General features: G+C 42.4%; 1 long non-coding RNA gene across 2 annotated transcripts in view; it reads right to left on the bottom strand.

Annotated features, from left to right (window-relative positions):
* Positions 1 to 14,345, bottom strand: part of LOC120101462 (uncharacterized) — a 111,412-nt gene extending 97,067 nt beyond the window's left edge. Inside the window, exons 1-2 of one of the 2 annotated variants that reach the window (XR_005502020.1) lie at positions 13,712 to 14,345; positions 10,861 to 10,998 (exon numbers count right to left, since the gene is read on the bottom strand). This is a non-coding gene — a long non-coding RNA (uncharacterized LOC120101462). Of the gene's footprint in view, positions 1 to 10,860; positions 10,999 to 13,711 lie in introns of those variants that run through there. The other variant, XR_010065434.1, reaches the window with a different exon arrangement.
* Positions 14,346 to 15,665: the final 1,320 nt, after the last annotated feature.

The following is a 15,665-nucleotide window of genomic DNA, read 5'->3' as shown; positions in this document are numbered from 1 at the left end:
TGGCTATCCTTAGTTTTGTTGATGGTAACTAATTTATTCCGAGCAGCTTTTTTGCACTTAACTTGGGTACTTTATTTTGTTTTCAGAGCACCCGGTTTAAACATCCCATTTTGATAGCTTTTCAGAAGACTTGGTTTCTCAGAGCATTTGGCTGTTTTTGCTTGTTTGCAGGATGTTGGATTATGTTGCTAGTATTTGCCCATTTTTCTCTGCCACTCTCCCACCTCAGCATCTTCCTCTCATCTCCCTGCTTATGACAACCATATCACTCTTAGTTTAGGTGATCTGTGAGTGCCCCACCATAGAGATGCTGAAGGTAAGAGGTACCTGTTCTCTTCCACCTAACAGGGTAGAGGTATTAGAGAAAACAACTCAAGCTATGTCATAGCATCATAGGAAGCCCTGAAATTGGACCCTGCTCCTCTTGCAGAAGGAATTTCAAGACCTTGAGGTTTCTTCTGGATCGACCTGCCATTGCTGATTCATTAGTGATATTGGCAAGTGGATCAAACAGCCGCTGCTAATTCATGTGAACTGAACCACTAATAACCTGACGTTGCAGATTGGATTTACTCCAAATAACTATTTCTAAACAGGTCCACATCCTCCTTTGCCTTATTAACCTTTCCTTTCCACTACCCCTGGTGGGTGGTGGGCTAGAAGAGAGGTTAAAGCATTTAAGAACCCTTATCAAAAGTAGGTTTTGAAAAATATAGAAAAAGCAAGCAAGCAAGCAAGCAAGCAAGAAAGGAAGGAAGGAAGGAAGGAAGGAAGGAAGAAAGGAAGAAAGGAAGAAAGGAAGAAAGGAAGAAAGGAAGAAAGAAAGAATAAAAGTTAATCACTAAGTATCTTGAACTCCCTGTGTTCCTATGAACATAGGGGATAAGTCTGAGACACTAACCCCAGAATTAGAGCCGAAGTAGCTACTCCCCAAAGTAGCAAATAAATCTGGTCTGCCGTGGGTCCTCCTAGCTAGCATAGGGAAGCTTAGAACGGGAAGTGGGAAGTGTTCAGTAAAGGGGGAGATGTTAGGAGGAAAGCTGCCATTTGGTACTCCAGCTGGTTTTAGATTTGATAATTGCCATTAACTAAACTTAACTTATTTAGAAAAACAGGCGAATCTGACTAAAGTTAATTTGTCTTTATATTTCCATTAATGGGGAACACTTGATAATCTTAGTTTCTTTTTCTTTTCTCTTGCTAAACTTGAAATTTAGGCAAAAGAACTAAAGATCACAGACTAGCATTATACATTAAATAATTAAAAAAAAACAGGTGGTGGAAGAGATGACAAGGGTCAGGGAGATGGCTTAGTGGATGAAGGTGATTGCTACCAACCCCAGTGACCTGCATTCTATCCCTTGGACTCACAAGACGGAAGGAGAAAACTGACTCCTATAAGATGACCTGAAATGCCCCTTACCCCAAATAAATAGATGCAGTAAAAACGATGTACAAACAGAAATGACAGAGGTTAATAATTTACCTAAAAATAAGACTGTTAAGCACTACATCAAAATTAGAAAGATGTTAACAAATAGGAAATTGATTTTTCTTACATATCTTTATAAGTATGAATGCCTGTGTAAAGGGCCAGAAAAAGGTGTCAGCGTCATGGAAGTGGAGTGACAGATTATTGTGAGCTCTTGCGTGAGTGCTGAGAACCAAACCTGGGTCTTCTGGAGGAGGACCCAGTGCTCTTAGCTGAGGTGCCATCTTTCCAACCCCAGGAAAGTAATTTTAAAAGTAGAGGTGTGTCAGAACTAAAGATCAAGTTTGAAAAATTTCACCGTTCTCAACCCTCTCTCTCCTCTGTCTCTTTCTGATCTTGTCTCTTCCTCCTTTTTTGTCTCTAACAGAACAATTCTGCATCAAAGGAAAAGATTATTCTACTCTTTTCTAAGATAAATTTTGAGTAAGAGGACCTATACTGTTGCCCTAACCCCCAACCCCCAGACAAAAATTGGGTTGAAAACTTTGACTGTGGTATTTTCTGAGTCATATCTGGGCCCTCTGAAATAAAGGTGCTTGTTTCCAAACTTTCTTTAGCAGCAGGAAAAAAAAGTTAAATCACTGTATAGCCTACAAAACAGATCATTTTTAATCAAAAATTTCCATTTGCAGAAGCATCTTTCTCTCTGCCAATTAGTTCTTTAAACAGGGAAGCTAACAGCCCACATGTATGTAAAAAGCATCATGTCTCTATCTTTGCTGTCACCAAGTCTTCCTTATGCCTCCAAGGTGCAACAAAGACACTTCCTACCTGTACATTCTGATTTAATGTAGCTGTGGCACACATGCTTTTGCGAGTTATTTTCAGGTAACATTAATGTGCCTTTTGTGCCTAAAACAAGTTAAGACAAAAGTTCAGTCTACTCCTAGAATTGTGGAAAATAAACAACTATATCTGTGGTCACTTTACTTCTATATATTTGCTTCTTAGCATTTTATTGATCCTTTGTAAGCTCTACTTCATGCAGCTCAGTCCTGATCATCTCCCCACGCCCTCATAGCTGCCTTTCTCCCTAAAATAAAACACACACACACACACACACACACACACACACACACACACACACACACACACACACACTCATGCCTAGAAAATATCTCATTGTGGAAGGAGCTGTGGTATGTTACGGTGTGTCCCACAGTATATCCTCCTGCCCTTACTTCTTGATTTATATAATGTTCACTGCAATAAGTTATTCATCTGGCTTAAGATCTCTGGTTACTGTGACACCATCAATATTGTATTCTCACTAGGACTTTTCTCTCAGTTATCCTGTTGTTGCTCTGTGTCATGGCAACTCTTCAGCTTTGGATCAGCAGTACTGGCCCTTTCATGCATCCCAACTATTTCCAGATGACATAGATTTTGGAGTGGGCCATCTCAGAGCTCTGGTTCTGGGTCTGCGTGGTAGCTGAGATGGTCAGCATGCCAGCTCTCCCACATCCACACCACCAGGGTGAGCTCTCAGGCACTGCTGCATCTAGGCCACCCAATGCTGCCATTGGCAGGAGGCTGAGTTAGCTTTCCTGCTCTCCTGCTATCTGGACAGCTCACCTGAACTCAAACCTCCCCTGTTTCCCGGTCAATGTGCTGGGCCCACTCTCCCAAGTGCTGCATCCTGCCTGGGACTGGGACGGCTCTCACACCTTTGAGACTGGCTAACCGGTACCTTAGCCATCAGAACCAGTTTTATTTTTGTGTTGCCCAGGCGATGTGCAGGGAAAGCTCTCTGGAGTGCTACAAAGAAGGAACAGGACCATCTCTCAGACTACCATGGGTGGCAAGAGGGGGAACATTGTAGGGCAGTGGACTGTGAGAGGTAGCCTGGTTCTCAGTTGAGTTAAAGGTTTTGAAGCCTTGTGGACACTGAAGGCACTGTAGGGCTTCACATCCTCCCCAGTACCAGGCTCCTGTCACATAGCTGCAGTCCCCCCACCCCAGAGTTTTGTGGCCATCAGTTACATAAAGGCAATGCCCCAAGCTCTTCCACATGTAGATGAGGCATCCCTAACACCTCAGACCAAGACAATAAGAAGAGTAGGCTCAAGACAGAGATCTCCATGCTAATGAGATACATAGCCAGAGGCCTGGAGGGCATTGCCAATAAAATTCTCTTCCCAGACCTTCCTTCCTGCAAAAGGCATTGAATTTCAGGCCCACCCTGAGAAGTGGGAAATGGTTTCACTATCCACTTTCCACCATGACAATAAATGGTTTGAAGCTACAGACTGTCTTCTTTTCATTGGGATCAGCCGTGGGGAACATGGACAAGGCCTACAGAGTCCCTGTCTAATCTCCCATAGAAGGCCTCTTTGCAAATACTGCCGCCAATCCTGCTGCCCATCAAGCTAAGAACAACAGTCACTGTGGGACTAGCTGGAACTCCCCCACCCCAACTCCAAGGCTAGACCCAGCCCGAGGACCCCCACTCTGTTCTCAGCTCTTCCACGACTCCCAGTAGCACCTGGATGTTTAAGAGTCTGAGAAGCCTTTGGCCCCAGCCTTGTCACAGGCCCAGAGACCCCTGGGTTTTGCACGTCTCAGACTGCTCTTCTTCAACAGCGCACACCCACCCCTAAGAGGCCATGCTCCGTGGCAGAGTAGACCCTGGACCCACAACCCCACAGCCATCACCTCTGCATCCAACCCACCTCACAGAAGACGTGTGGTAAGGTCAGATCTCCCATACTCTCACTCTCTGCCCTGCTTACCTGTGCCTGCACCACCAAGGTCATCTCTTCTGGGCTGTCTTGTTCTCCCAAGTGCTATAGCTGGTAAGGGGCCGGGATAGCTCTCCTGCGTTCATGATCCTGTGGGCAGTTTTCTCAACTGCGGAAGCTGGCAAAGGGTGGGGCAACACCTCTGTGCCCAGGCTCTCAAGCTACCCCAAGACAAATGAGTGACAAGGTCAGGTCTTCCACACCCATGCCCTCATGGCTGGCTCAACCACACACTTGCCACCAGGGCCAGGTTCACTGTGTTGCCAGGGTGAGGTACTCACCCCAGTGCTCTGCCGGTGAGAGTGAGTTCTCCAGAGATGGAGCTAGTTCTCCAGAGAGCTGCATCCAGTGAGGATCAGGGACAGTTTGGCACAGCCTCTGGACATCCACCTGGTCCCCAGTGACTGGCTGACCAGGGATGTCTCCATGTTTTCCTGTGGTGATATGAGTCACAAACATCAACACTGACCCCCGACACTCTCTATGTAGCCTCAGACCAAGACATGGCTTCAGTGCCAGACTAGGCTGGGACCTCACCATGACCCCAGGTGGCAAGGATGGCCACTCACACCAGGCTACTCCTCTTCACCCTTGAGTTTCTTGTTCCATTCTTTGTAATGTTCACACAGCTCTACTTCTCTTTTCTCTTATCTGTCTACCACAGATTGGTACATTGTGGTGGCTCCTGCTGTAGGCTGGCTATGGAGCTGACAGGCCCCTGGGTGATAGCTATTCTCTGTCCAAGCTGTGTTGTATGACTTGACAGTAAGCATATGCCTATGGCCCATCTGGGCTATGCACAGGAGGGAGGCATGGTGTCCGTAGGTCTCTGTCTTCCTCCTCCCTCACTGCACTGCCTGGATTTGATTTGATTCCATTCAGTTTGATTTGTATGAGTCCTAGGGATAAGACAGCTTTGACCATCAAGCCAGGCATCAAGTTAGGACTTGCCATCTGTTTTGCCCCTGATTTAGATAAGAATACCAAGGTGTCTCTTTGCCCATTACTTAAAACCTGGTGACTAGATTTTATCCAAATGCTAAGTGTGTGGATTGACTTGTTTTCCTATTGAGATAAAGTTTTCATTTGCCAGACATTGCTTTGGCTGTAGGAAAAATTCTATAAAATTAATTATCCTTTCTTGGAATATTCCTGCCCAATTACATGGTAATTGCAGAACTTACTTAGTGGGCAATATTTAAATCTATTTGCAAAATTTGGCCTACAGTACAAAGTTTTCATTGTACTACAATCTTCAATTTTCTAGATTGATGGTTACATGATCAAATGACATTGATTGTCAAAATTGACTAAAATAGTATATTTCCTTAGCTAAAAGCCCTTCATTGTTTCTTCTAACTTCAAGGTCTACCCTCTTTTGAAAAGCATCCATTATCTCCTCATAATAATAGAATTGGAAATCCTATAAAAATGGACAAAGGATGTCACAGCCTGGTCGCTTATTATCAATGCCTCTTTTATTAGTGATATTTGGTATATACAGAAAGTACAATTTTATTTCAAAGAAATTATATTGATTTCTTCTGTAATATGACTATTCATATACTTCCCCAAATTGGATTCTGATGTAATACCAAAATAATTGAACAATAAAAATTTTAGTCACACGATACTATTAAATATAATTGATGAATCATTTTTAAAATTAGAACCAGCTGCTTCCCATTAACTTATAGCAATGGCATTAAAATATCCAAAGGATTTTTTTTACTTCTTTCACCTCTACTACATTTTTTAATAATTCAAGTTATAAACATAGTATTCCATCACATGCTATAATACTTTGTCAGACACAGTGGCAGAGAGAGAGAAAGAGAGAGAGGGAGGGAGGGGAGGGAGAGAGAGAGAGAGAGAGAGAGAGAGAGAGAGAGAGAGAGAGAGAGAGATTAGATCAGATCTAGCTGTTAGTGGCTGCTAAATTTGCTGTCATCCAAGGATTTATTCCTCGTGACTACCAACCACTTTTGATTCATGAAGACTACTTTTCTATCTACGCAGCCATGTCTTTAATAGATTCTGGGAATAAGACTCCTTAGTCACGTAGGATATAAAATAATATTTGATTTGAGTGTGCATATGATCTAATGCTTGGCCAACTGAAGTTCTCAAAAAATAGAAAAAGTGGCAGGTGTATTAAAGGTTCTGTTAGAATATTGATTAGAATTTCTGTGGTTGTGAAGAGATTGAATATTCAAATCCAGAGCTTCATTATCTTGGGTTGTCTTTAGTCCCTCCCTGCCTTAACAGCCTTTCATATATCCCCTTCATGTTTGGTTCAACATCTTTGTGATTATCAGGTAAGCCCTTTTGAAATGTATTAACAGATCCCTGGCTTTCACCAATCTCAAAGCTAATAATGTCCTCAGATAATATCTGAGGCCTAGAGCAGAGATGTCCCTGGTTTTCTGTGACCTGCCTACCTAATATTCCCACCAATGTATTTGAAAAGTGTCTTCATTTGTGACTTTTGGTATATAACTATAAAAATTCCATGAGATGCTAGACTATAATATTTGAAGGACCCTAGATCATCAGTGTTCCCAGGTCATATATGTTTGGTTCCAGAGTAAACTCTTACTCTCTTGGAAGTGAGGCTGTTTTTATTGTTATGTTTTACATCAGTTCTGTTGTGATAGGAAACAATTTATCTTTCCATCTTTTCAATGGCTCTGAATTCAAAGTTGGTGTGCGATCCCACCATGTAATGCAACCAACTTGTCTAGAGCTTTTCTTCTTCAATGTCCTCTAAGGAATCACCCTGCTTACACCTCAACCCTCTTGCCTGTTTTCAAGCAGGAGCAAAATTTATCTGGAATAACATAAATCAAATCATTTCCAAGCATATGGTTCTACAAACCCACCTAATCAATTTCCCTATCCAAGAAATTAGGACATAGAAATTAGTAAATGTTTTATTTACAGCTTAGCCAAATGGAAGGACAGTGAGGAGTGCAGGGAGAAAATGGAGTTGAAGCCCCTCTCCAGGGTTCCTGTGTTTATCTTACATGTTATAGGAAGCCTTGGTGCAACGGTTAGAAGATATATAACTTTACACGTGAGATAGAAAGAAAACTTGTATCCCTGCTTGTCTTCATTCTGTTTGTTCTCTGTTACACGGGCAGTTTTTATTCAGAGTCTCACAAGGAAAATAGGAACAGTCTGTCTTGAAGATTCCTATTTTATTTCTGTAAAAGTCTAGAGGCTTTTCAAAAGTAGGTCAAAGAGTTCTCTAATCTTCACTGTGGAAATCAGCTTTAAGCTCAAATTCTTTATTATTATTACTATTATTATTGTTGTTGTTGTTTATTTTTTAATTCTATTTACATTTCAAATTTTATCCCCCTTCCTGGTTTCCCATCTGAAAACACTCCATTCCATCTCCCTCCCCCTGACTTCACGAGGGTGCTTCACCACCCACTCCCACCCTGACACCCTATCATACTCCTAAGCTGGGACATCAGGCCTCCACAGGACCAAAAGCCTCCCCTCCCATTGATGCCAGATAAGGCCATCGTCTGCTACATATGCAGCTGGAGCCATGGGTCTCTCCGTGGGTATTCTTTGGTTGGTGGTTTACCCCATGGGAGCTCTTGGGGGAAGGGGGTGGGTTCGGGTAGTTGATATTGTTGTTCTTCCTATGGGGTTGCAATCCCCTTCAGCTCCTTCAGTCCTTCCCCTAACTCTTCCACTGGGGTCCCCGTGATCAGTCTGATGGTTGGATGTGAGCATTCTTGTATACCTATTAGTTGCATTAATTCTGCAAGTCATACTAAAAGGAAGGGACGGTCTGACAGCCAAACGGAGGTCTAACGTCTCTCTTTACTGTATCTCCTCCCCATTAGGAATTCAATTTGAACTTTCAGCTCTAAGATTGACACACTTCTTTATCTAAAGCATTAGTGGTACAACAATTCTCATAGAATCTACCTCTCTCATAATGGCTCCCCTCCTCATTCTCCTGATGGTTCTCCTTCCTCCCCGTGGTTCACTCAACATAATGACACTCCATTATACAACAGCACTCCCTTCCCACTCTCACTTATTTCCCAGAGCCAGTCTTCCCCTTCCTCAGAATTTCTTCTCCTCTTCCCAGTGTCTCCCCTTTTTCACAATGGCTCCCCCTCCCCCTTTTTACTGTGGTTCCCCCTTCCCACAAAAGCTCCGTCTTTGCATAGTGGCTTAGTCTCCGAACAATAGCTTCCCTAGCCTCACTATAGCCCTCTACTTTCACAATGATTCCTTCTCTTTATAATGTGTCACTCTCCTCAAAATGGTTCTCCCTTCAAATATCTGCATTTTCTGATTATAGCTCTCTCTTTTCCAGACCCCTGCCTCCTTACTATCCTCACAATATCTTGTAGTGGTTTCTAATATCTAAGTTAAAACTTTTCTTATGTTTTAAATATCTGTTTCTTTTCTGTCCACCTCAATGTCTACCCTGATGACCTTCTTAGTTCATGTTCTTTAGGGGTTTTATTATGGCATATGAAGTCTCATGTATACTTTAAAGACTATATAGCATTAACAATTTCTAACCTTTGACACTTATTTACTTGGGCTGATTTTAGCTTTATTTTGCCTTTTTCTAATGGAAGTTCCACAATGCAAGAATTTGTAAGGTTCTTGGAGCATTTTTAGACTAAACATATATAGATTAATACTTGTCAAATACTTGTGAAATGAATGGAGAAGGGGGCACATCTGTCTTACAATACTAGTTTTGAAATGGATAACATAGTAAATAAGATATTTATGTAGATCTATTAGGTCTTCATTTTCCTAAATTATTTCCAAAAGTTTCTCCTTGTCTTTGAATCTCTCTTTTCTTAGATGAGCCCATTCTTGCCTGAATTTTCAAATACAAACATCACTCCAATGTCTCCTATACAATATTTCTAGGGTACTTTCCAGACTCCTGCATTACACACCTTCCAGAACTTTCACAATAGGAACCTTCATATGGCTTGGGTTCTACATAAATAACCCCGATTTTTGTTTGTTATAACTTATCCCTCAGTTTGTTCTTTTTCTGAATTTTGTGCATGTGTTGTTGACATAGCTCTTCTTATTACATATACATTTGTATTTAAAGATCTCTTAAAATGGGCATATGGCAGGAAGACCTCATTGGGCTCTTGATTTTTTTTCTACCCCCTAATGTTCATGTTATTGAATGTTTTTCTCCTTCAGGTGGTCAAGGCAAGCAGTTTAGTCTTAGCCTATAAAATACAATAGTAATGAAAGAATGTTACTCAGGCACAGAGAACAATGATTGTGACTTCTTTCTGGTTTTTTTTGCTATTTTTATTTTATTTTTATTTTTAATTGGATATTTTATTTATTTACATTTCAAATGTTATCCCCTTTCCTAGTTTCCCCTCTGCAAACCCCCTATCCCATCCCCTCTTACCCTGCTTCTATGAGGGTGCTCTCCCATCCAACTACCCACTCTTGCCTTACTGCCCTAGCATTCTTCTACACTGGGGCATCAAACCTTCACAAGACCAAGGGTCTCCCCTCCCATTGATGCCAGATAAGGCCCCTTCAGCTCCTTTAGTCTTTCCCCTAACTCCTCCACTGGGGGTCTCTCTGATTAGTCCACTGGTTTGCTTCTAGTATCCACATCTGTATCGGTCAGGATCTGGCTGAGCCTCTCAGGAGACAGATGTATCAGGCTCCTTTCAGTAAGCACTTCTTGGCATCAGCAATATTGTCTGGGTTTGATGTGTGCATGTGGGATGAATCCTGCATGGTGCAGTCTCTGCTCCACTCCTTGTCCCTGTATTTCCTTTAGACAGGAGCAATTCTGGGTCTGGGTCTGGGTCTGGGTCTGGGTCTGGGTCTGGGTCTGGGTCTGGGTCTGGGTCTGGGTCTGGGTCTGGGTCTGGGTCTGGGTCTGTGCCTGTGTGTGTAATTGCATCTATTTTTACTCCCTCATCCCCATCTCCCCACCAGACTCTCCCCAGATCTTCCCTCATGTGTCCACCTCCCTTCATGTCATCTTTTAAATAGTCCACTAAGTTCATCTCTGATATATGAAGGCTTCCCTCAAGGTACCCATCTTCATTAAGGTCAGAATCCTTACCAAGCCAGTGCAGGTCACATTAAAAGGTTTCTAATGTTCTGAGACACTGCTTCTGAGAATGGATTGATTCATCTGTATGCTAAGCTACACCTTAAGGTCAGCATAAAATTGATCTTTCTTCATGAACAATGTATTCTCTTGTAAATGCCTTTGGCTACCAGAAAAGGTCACTAAGTAGAACAGCTTTCATTGCCAAAATGATTGTATTCTCTGAGGTTAAGACCTCTCAGATACTGATTTGGAGGTTTGCAAAGGAATGTCAACTTCTTACCATCATTTCCTGTGTATAGATGAGGTACAGTAGAAGTGATTGGTACCTCATACATACCTCCCACATTCACTATCCAGTGTGCATTCAGACCAGATGTAAGGAACACTAAGTGTGATTGTTTGAGATGCTTTTTGGAAGTCTATCTCCAGTTTCTTGAGACTGCTCGTTCCATAAGAGCATATCCTTCAAAGAAATCCTCAGTCACTGTGAGTTTTCTATTACTATAACAAAAATGCCAAAGACAATGAACTACAAAGAATAAAAGATTTATTTTTGAATTATCAGTTGTTGAAGATTTCAGTCCATATTCTGTTGCTTTCACTGATTTTGAGTCTCTGGCCAGGAAGTAGTTCATGGTGGGTGGAGCATGTAGAGAGCAAGCTCACAACTTGAGAGAGATCAAAAAATAAAAAAAAAAAAAATGAGACAAGGAGAATCTTCGAGAATCCCAGTGTCCCCTTCAATGGCATGCCTTTAGTGAGTCCAGTCCTCTACATTTTCCCATCACCTAACTTTCTACCACTTTCCAATAACCCCAAACCAAGTGTTTAATACATGGAAGACGGAGAAGGGTCAAACCTTAGGATTCACTACTACTTCCTCATACCCCACATAGGACAGCTATTAGGAAGGTTCTACCTACTCCTTCTAGATGATTCCAGGAGACAGAGAGGGCCTTCAAGGGAAAGCATCAGGTATACACCCCTGTTTCCTGTCACCTCTTTCCTAACTCAATGACCCGGTCCCCTACTTTACTGGAGTCAGAACCAAAGAAGCTCTTATGTCTAAATCTTTTTCTCAAGACTTAACTTCTGGGTAAACTCCCACAAAATAACCAGAAAAGTCTATACTTAGTGCTGATGCCCTAGCCAGCATGTCACCAGGCAGAAATACAGACAGGCAGGGAAGGAAAGACCTGTGTGGTGTTCTGAATTCCCATGGCAAAAGTGGGAGGAGCTTGGGTGAAGCTTTGACGCATTCACTGGAGAGAGTGAAATTGGCCTTTGTTGGGCAGTCCAACTGGACCATATCTGTACTTCCATCTCCTAAATATGTTTGCCTGCCTATAAACATTCTATACAAGAGCAGAAAGATAGAAAAAATCTACCAAAGATTTGCTTTTCCCATAAAAGAGTGTAATAAGACTCTGAACCAGATTTTCTGATACGCTTTGAGATATTACTAGAAGCAAGTTTTCCAGAAAACAGTAATTAGTAGACAATTTAGAGTGCTCAAGAGTGTGGAGAGTACTGAGTACAATGAGATTTGAGCCCAGCTCATCAAGAACAATTAAAATTCACTCAAGATTTGAAGAAAGAAATTTATACCTTCTGTATAGAAACCAGAATGAACTTAATGTTTGTGGGTTTGTTGTTTTTTTTTTTTTTTTAGTATTTTTGTTTTTTAAATTTCTGATTAATTTTTTTCAAATGGGCTTTCATTCTGTAGTCCAGGATGGCTTCAGAGCTTCCTGCTTCAGTCTCCCTAGTGTTGGTTCTGTGCTGTTTGAGCAATCATGCCTAGCTTGTGGACTCTTGTCATACAGCTCCTTTAAATCAGTCTTGATTTCTAAAAAAATCACTGCTTGATACATCCTGATGACTCCACTTAGTTGAGGCACTAGATTTGATTACTATGCCAAGGTAGGTTATATTCTATGTAGCATAAGCCTGCACCTATACTTGGAAAGTATCTTCCACTTAAAACTTTGCATAGATCTAAAATTTTAATCAAACCCATGGGAGCAACATATGAAATGCAGATTTTATACATTTTAAAAAGAATTATTCAATCCCAGCATGATAGCACAAGCCTTCAACCTCAGCACTCAGGAGGCAGAGGCAGGTGGATCCCCATGAGTGGGAGGTGAGCCTGTTTCAAGTCAGCTGGGGGGTTATTATTGGATAATGGCATTTAATGATGATTTAGGAAGCTCTGACAGCCATTCCACTAAAGAGATGACAATACTCAGGGGTGAAAATTGCCCTCATGAGAGCTCCAGATTCTAGGTAGGAATCCACAGCAGCCATGATAACATGTAATCAATGAAATCACACCTGAACGTGAGAAACACCATATCATTTCCTTCACCCTCCTCCCATCTGCTCTCCTATGTGGTCCAATCTGGACAAAGAGCACTTCTACCTGGCTCTCTTGCTCTCTTCTCTCTGGGAGTTCTTATCTTTCCTCAGCTTACAAACATATAGTAATATGCACAGTCCTAAGCATCTGAAAAAGCACTGAAGATTCAAAGGCCGAAGTGGCTCAGCAGCAGGGAAGAGGTCACCATGGCCAACTGAAAGATCAATAAGGAAATAGGAAGGACAGAAAGGGGAACACAAGACAGCACCCCTTTATCCATGGAAGCTATGTTGCAAGACCCATAGAGGATGCCTGAAATCACAAGTAATAGCAGACTCTATGTTGATATGATTTTCCTACACATGCATGTTCAGGAGGAAGTCTAATTCATGAATTAATTACAGTATGAGGCTGATAACAATCATTTAAGTTATAGAATCACTAGAATTATTATAATGATTACACACTGCCATGGAAGTTATCTTGCCATGGTGTCTTGTACAAAGTTCCTTACTGTATAGAAGAAATGTTTTAGGACAGTCAGTTGACAATGGGGATTGAAATTTCAGGGGACTGTGGCAGAAAGCGATTGCTATATACAATCTTCTGAACAATAGAAAAATTCACATTTTGAAAATCAAATGTTAAAAGAAAATCTCCCAGAAGAATCATATGTTAGGTCATAAAACAATTGTAACAAGTTAGAAAATTCTAAATAATGCAGAGTATCTTTTGTGATTGTATTGGAATGAAACTACATTTGAAAATCCACAAAACTTGTGAGGTGCCGCTGAGGCAATACTAATGTGTAAATCAACAGCTCTGAATGCTTACATTTAAGAAATAGAGACAGAATATCAATACACAGTTTAAAAGCCAGAAAGAAAAGACCAGAATTAAACCCAAGCTTAGCAGAAAGAATAATAAATAACAGAGGTTAGAAACATAGAGAAAAAAATGAGTTTTAAAACAACAAAACAACAACAACAACAACAGAAGCAAAGGCGAAATTCACCTACCTTTGGTTATGTTCGAATCGAACCAGGTGCTCAGTTAATTAAATACGTTGCTTCCTGTTGAAGGTGTGTTTGCAAGCATTTTGGGAGGTACACCCTTGCTGCAGGAAGTAATCTATTGGAGTAAGCTTCACCTACTTCCAGTTTGCTTCCTCTTCCTCTTGTTTATGGTTGAAATGTGATCTCTCCACTTCCTGCTTCTTCCACCCCCATGTCTACAACTTGCTAATATGTTCACTTCCCTACAGTGATAGTCTTAATCTTCAGGAACCATGAGCCAAAGAAAACTCTCTTCTATAAGTTGTCTTGGTTATGCTGCTTTACCCCAGCCATGAAACATCAACTAATACAGACTCAGTAGGTAAAAATAGTAAGTAAATTGGACACATTACAACTTACTCGCATATGATGAACATAGAGTCGTGCATATGATGAACAATGCTGGAACCCTAATTTAGCCTATTTAAAGCATACGTTCTTCAAACACAGTCTGCCAAAAAAGAAACAGAGAGAAAAAGGAAAGCTGAATAGACTTTTAAGGAGGAGACTGACTCAGTAATCAAAAGCCCATAGCAAAGGAAAGCCATGGGCAGATGGTTTCTCTAATGAGTTCTCCCAAACATCTAAAGAACCGACACTAATGTTCTGCAAACCTTTTCCAAAAATTGAAGAGGAACGGTAACTTCTACAATTATCTTACGAGGCCAAAATTACTGTGATGACAAAGCCACCTGACTGTATTAGAAGGAAAAAAAATCCATTGACCAGTATCTGTCACAAAGAAGCCAATTCTTTTTTTTTTCTTTATTAACTTGAGTATTTCTTATTTACATTTCAAATGTTATTCCCTTTCCTGGTTTCCAGGCCAACATCCCCCTAGCCCCTCCCCCTCCCCTTCTATATGTGCTTCCCCTCCCCATCCTCCCCCCATTACCACCCTCCCCCCAACAATCACGTTCACTGGGGGTTCAGTCTTGGCAGGACCAAGGGCTTCCCCTTCCACTGGTGCTCTTACTAGGCTATTCATTGCTACCTATGAGGTTAGAGTCCAGAGTCAGTCCATAAGAAGCCAATTCTTGAGGTCTTCCTGGTTGCTGGCCCTGCAGAGAGCCCCTGGGCAGCACCCCACGAGCGAACCTGAGCCTCGGGACCACAGGTAAGACCAAATTTTCTGCTGCAAGAAAGCTGCCTGGTGAGCTTGGGACACACGGAAGCAGAATTTCTCTAGGACCTGGCACGTTCTGTGTTTACCGGAAGTCCCACACCCGCGGATCCCGGCCCGCAGCAGCTCTCTGCTCCCAGACCCGGTGAGAGAGAGACCCAACCGCCTGGTCAGGTGGGCACTCCTGAGGCTGCAGAGCGGAAGAGACCACCAACACTGCTCACCCCTGCCCACATCCCTGGACCAAGAGGAAACTGTATAAGGCCTCTGGGCTCCCGTGGGGGAGGGCCCAGGAGCGGCAGGACCCCTGCCTGAGACACCGCCGGACCCTGATAGAAACAGACCGGATAAACAGTTCTCTGCACCCAAATCCCGTGGGAGGGAGAGCTAAACCTTCAGAGAGGCAGACAAGCCTGGGAAACCAGAAGAGACTGCTCCCTGCACACACATCTCGGACGCCAGAGGAAAAAGCCAAAGACCATCTGGAACCCTGGTGCACTGAAGCTCCCGGAAGGGGCGGCACAGGTCTTCCTGGTTGCTGCTGCTGCAGAGAGCCCATGGGCAGCACCCCACGAGCGAACTTGAGCCTCAGGACCACAGGTAAGACCAAATTTTCTGCTGCAAGAAAGCTGCCTGGTGAACTCAAGACACAGGCCCACAGGAACAGCTGAAGACCTGTAGAGAGGAAAAACTACACGCCCGAAAGCAGAACACTCTGCCCCCATAACTGACTGAAAGAGAGGAAAACAGGTCTACAGCACTCCTGACACACAGGCTTATAGGACAGTCTAGCCA

The sequence above is a fragment of the Rattus norvegicus genome, chromosome 3 (assembly GCF_036323735.1).
Source record: "Rattus norvegicus strain BN/NHsdMcwi chromosome 3, GRCr8, whole genome shotgun sequence".
Lineage (NCBI taxonomy): Eukaryota > Metazoa > Chordata > Mammalia > Rodentia > Muridae > Rattus > Rattus norvegicus.
This window is presented reverse-complemented; position numbering and strand designations above follow the sequence as displayed.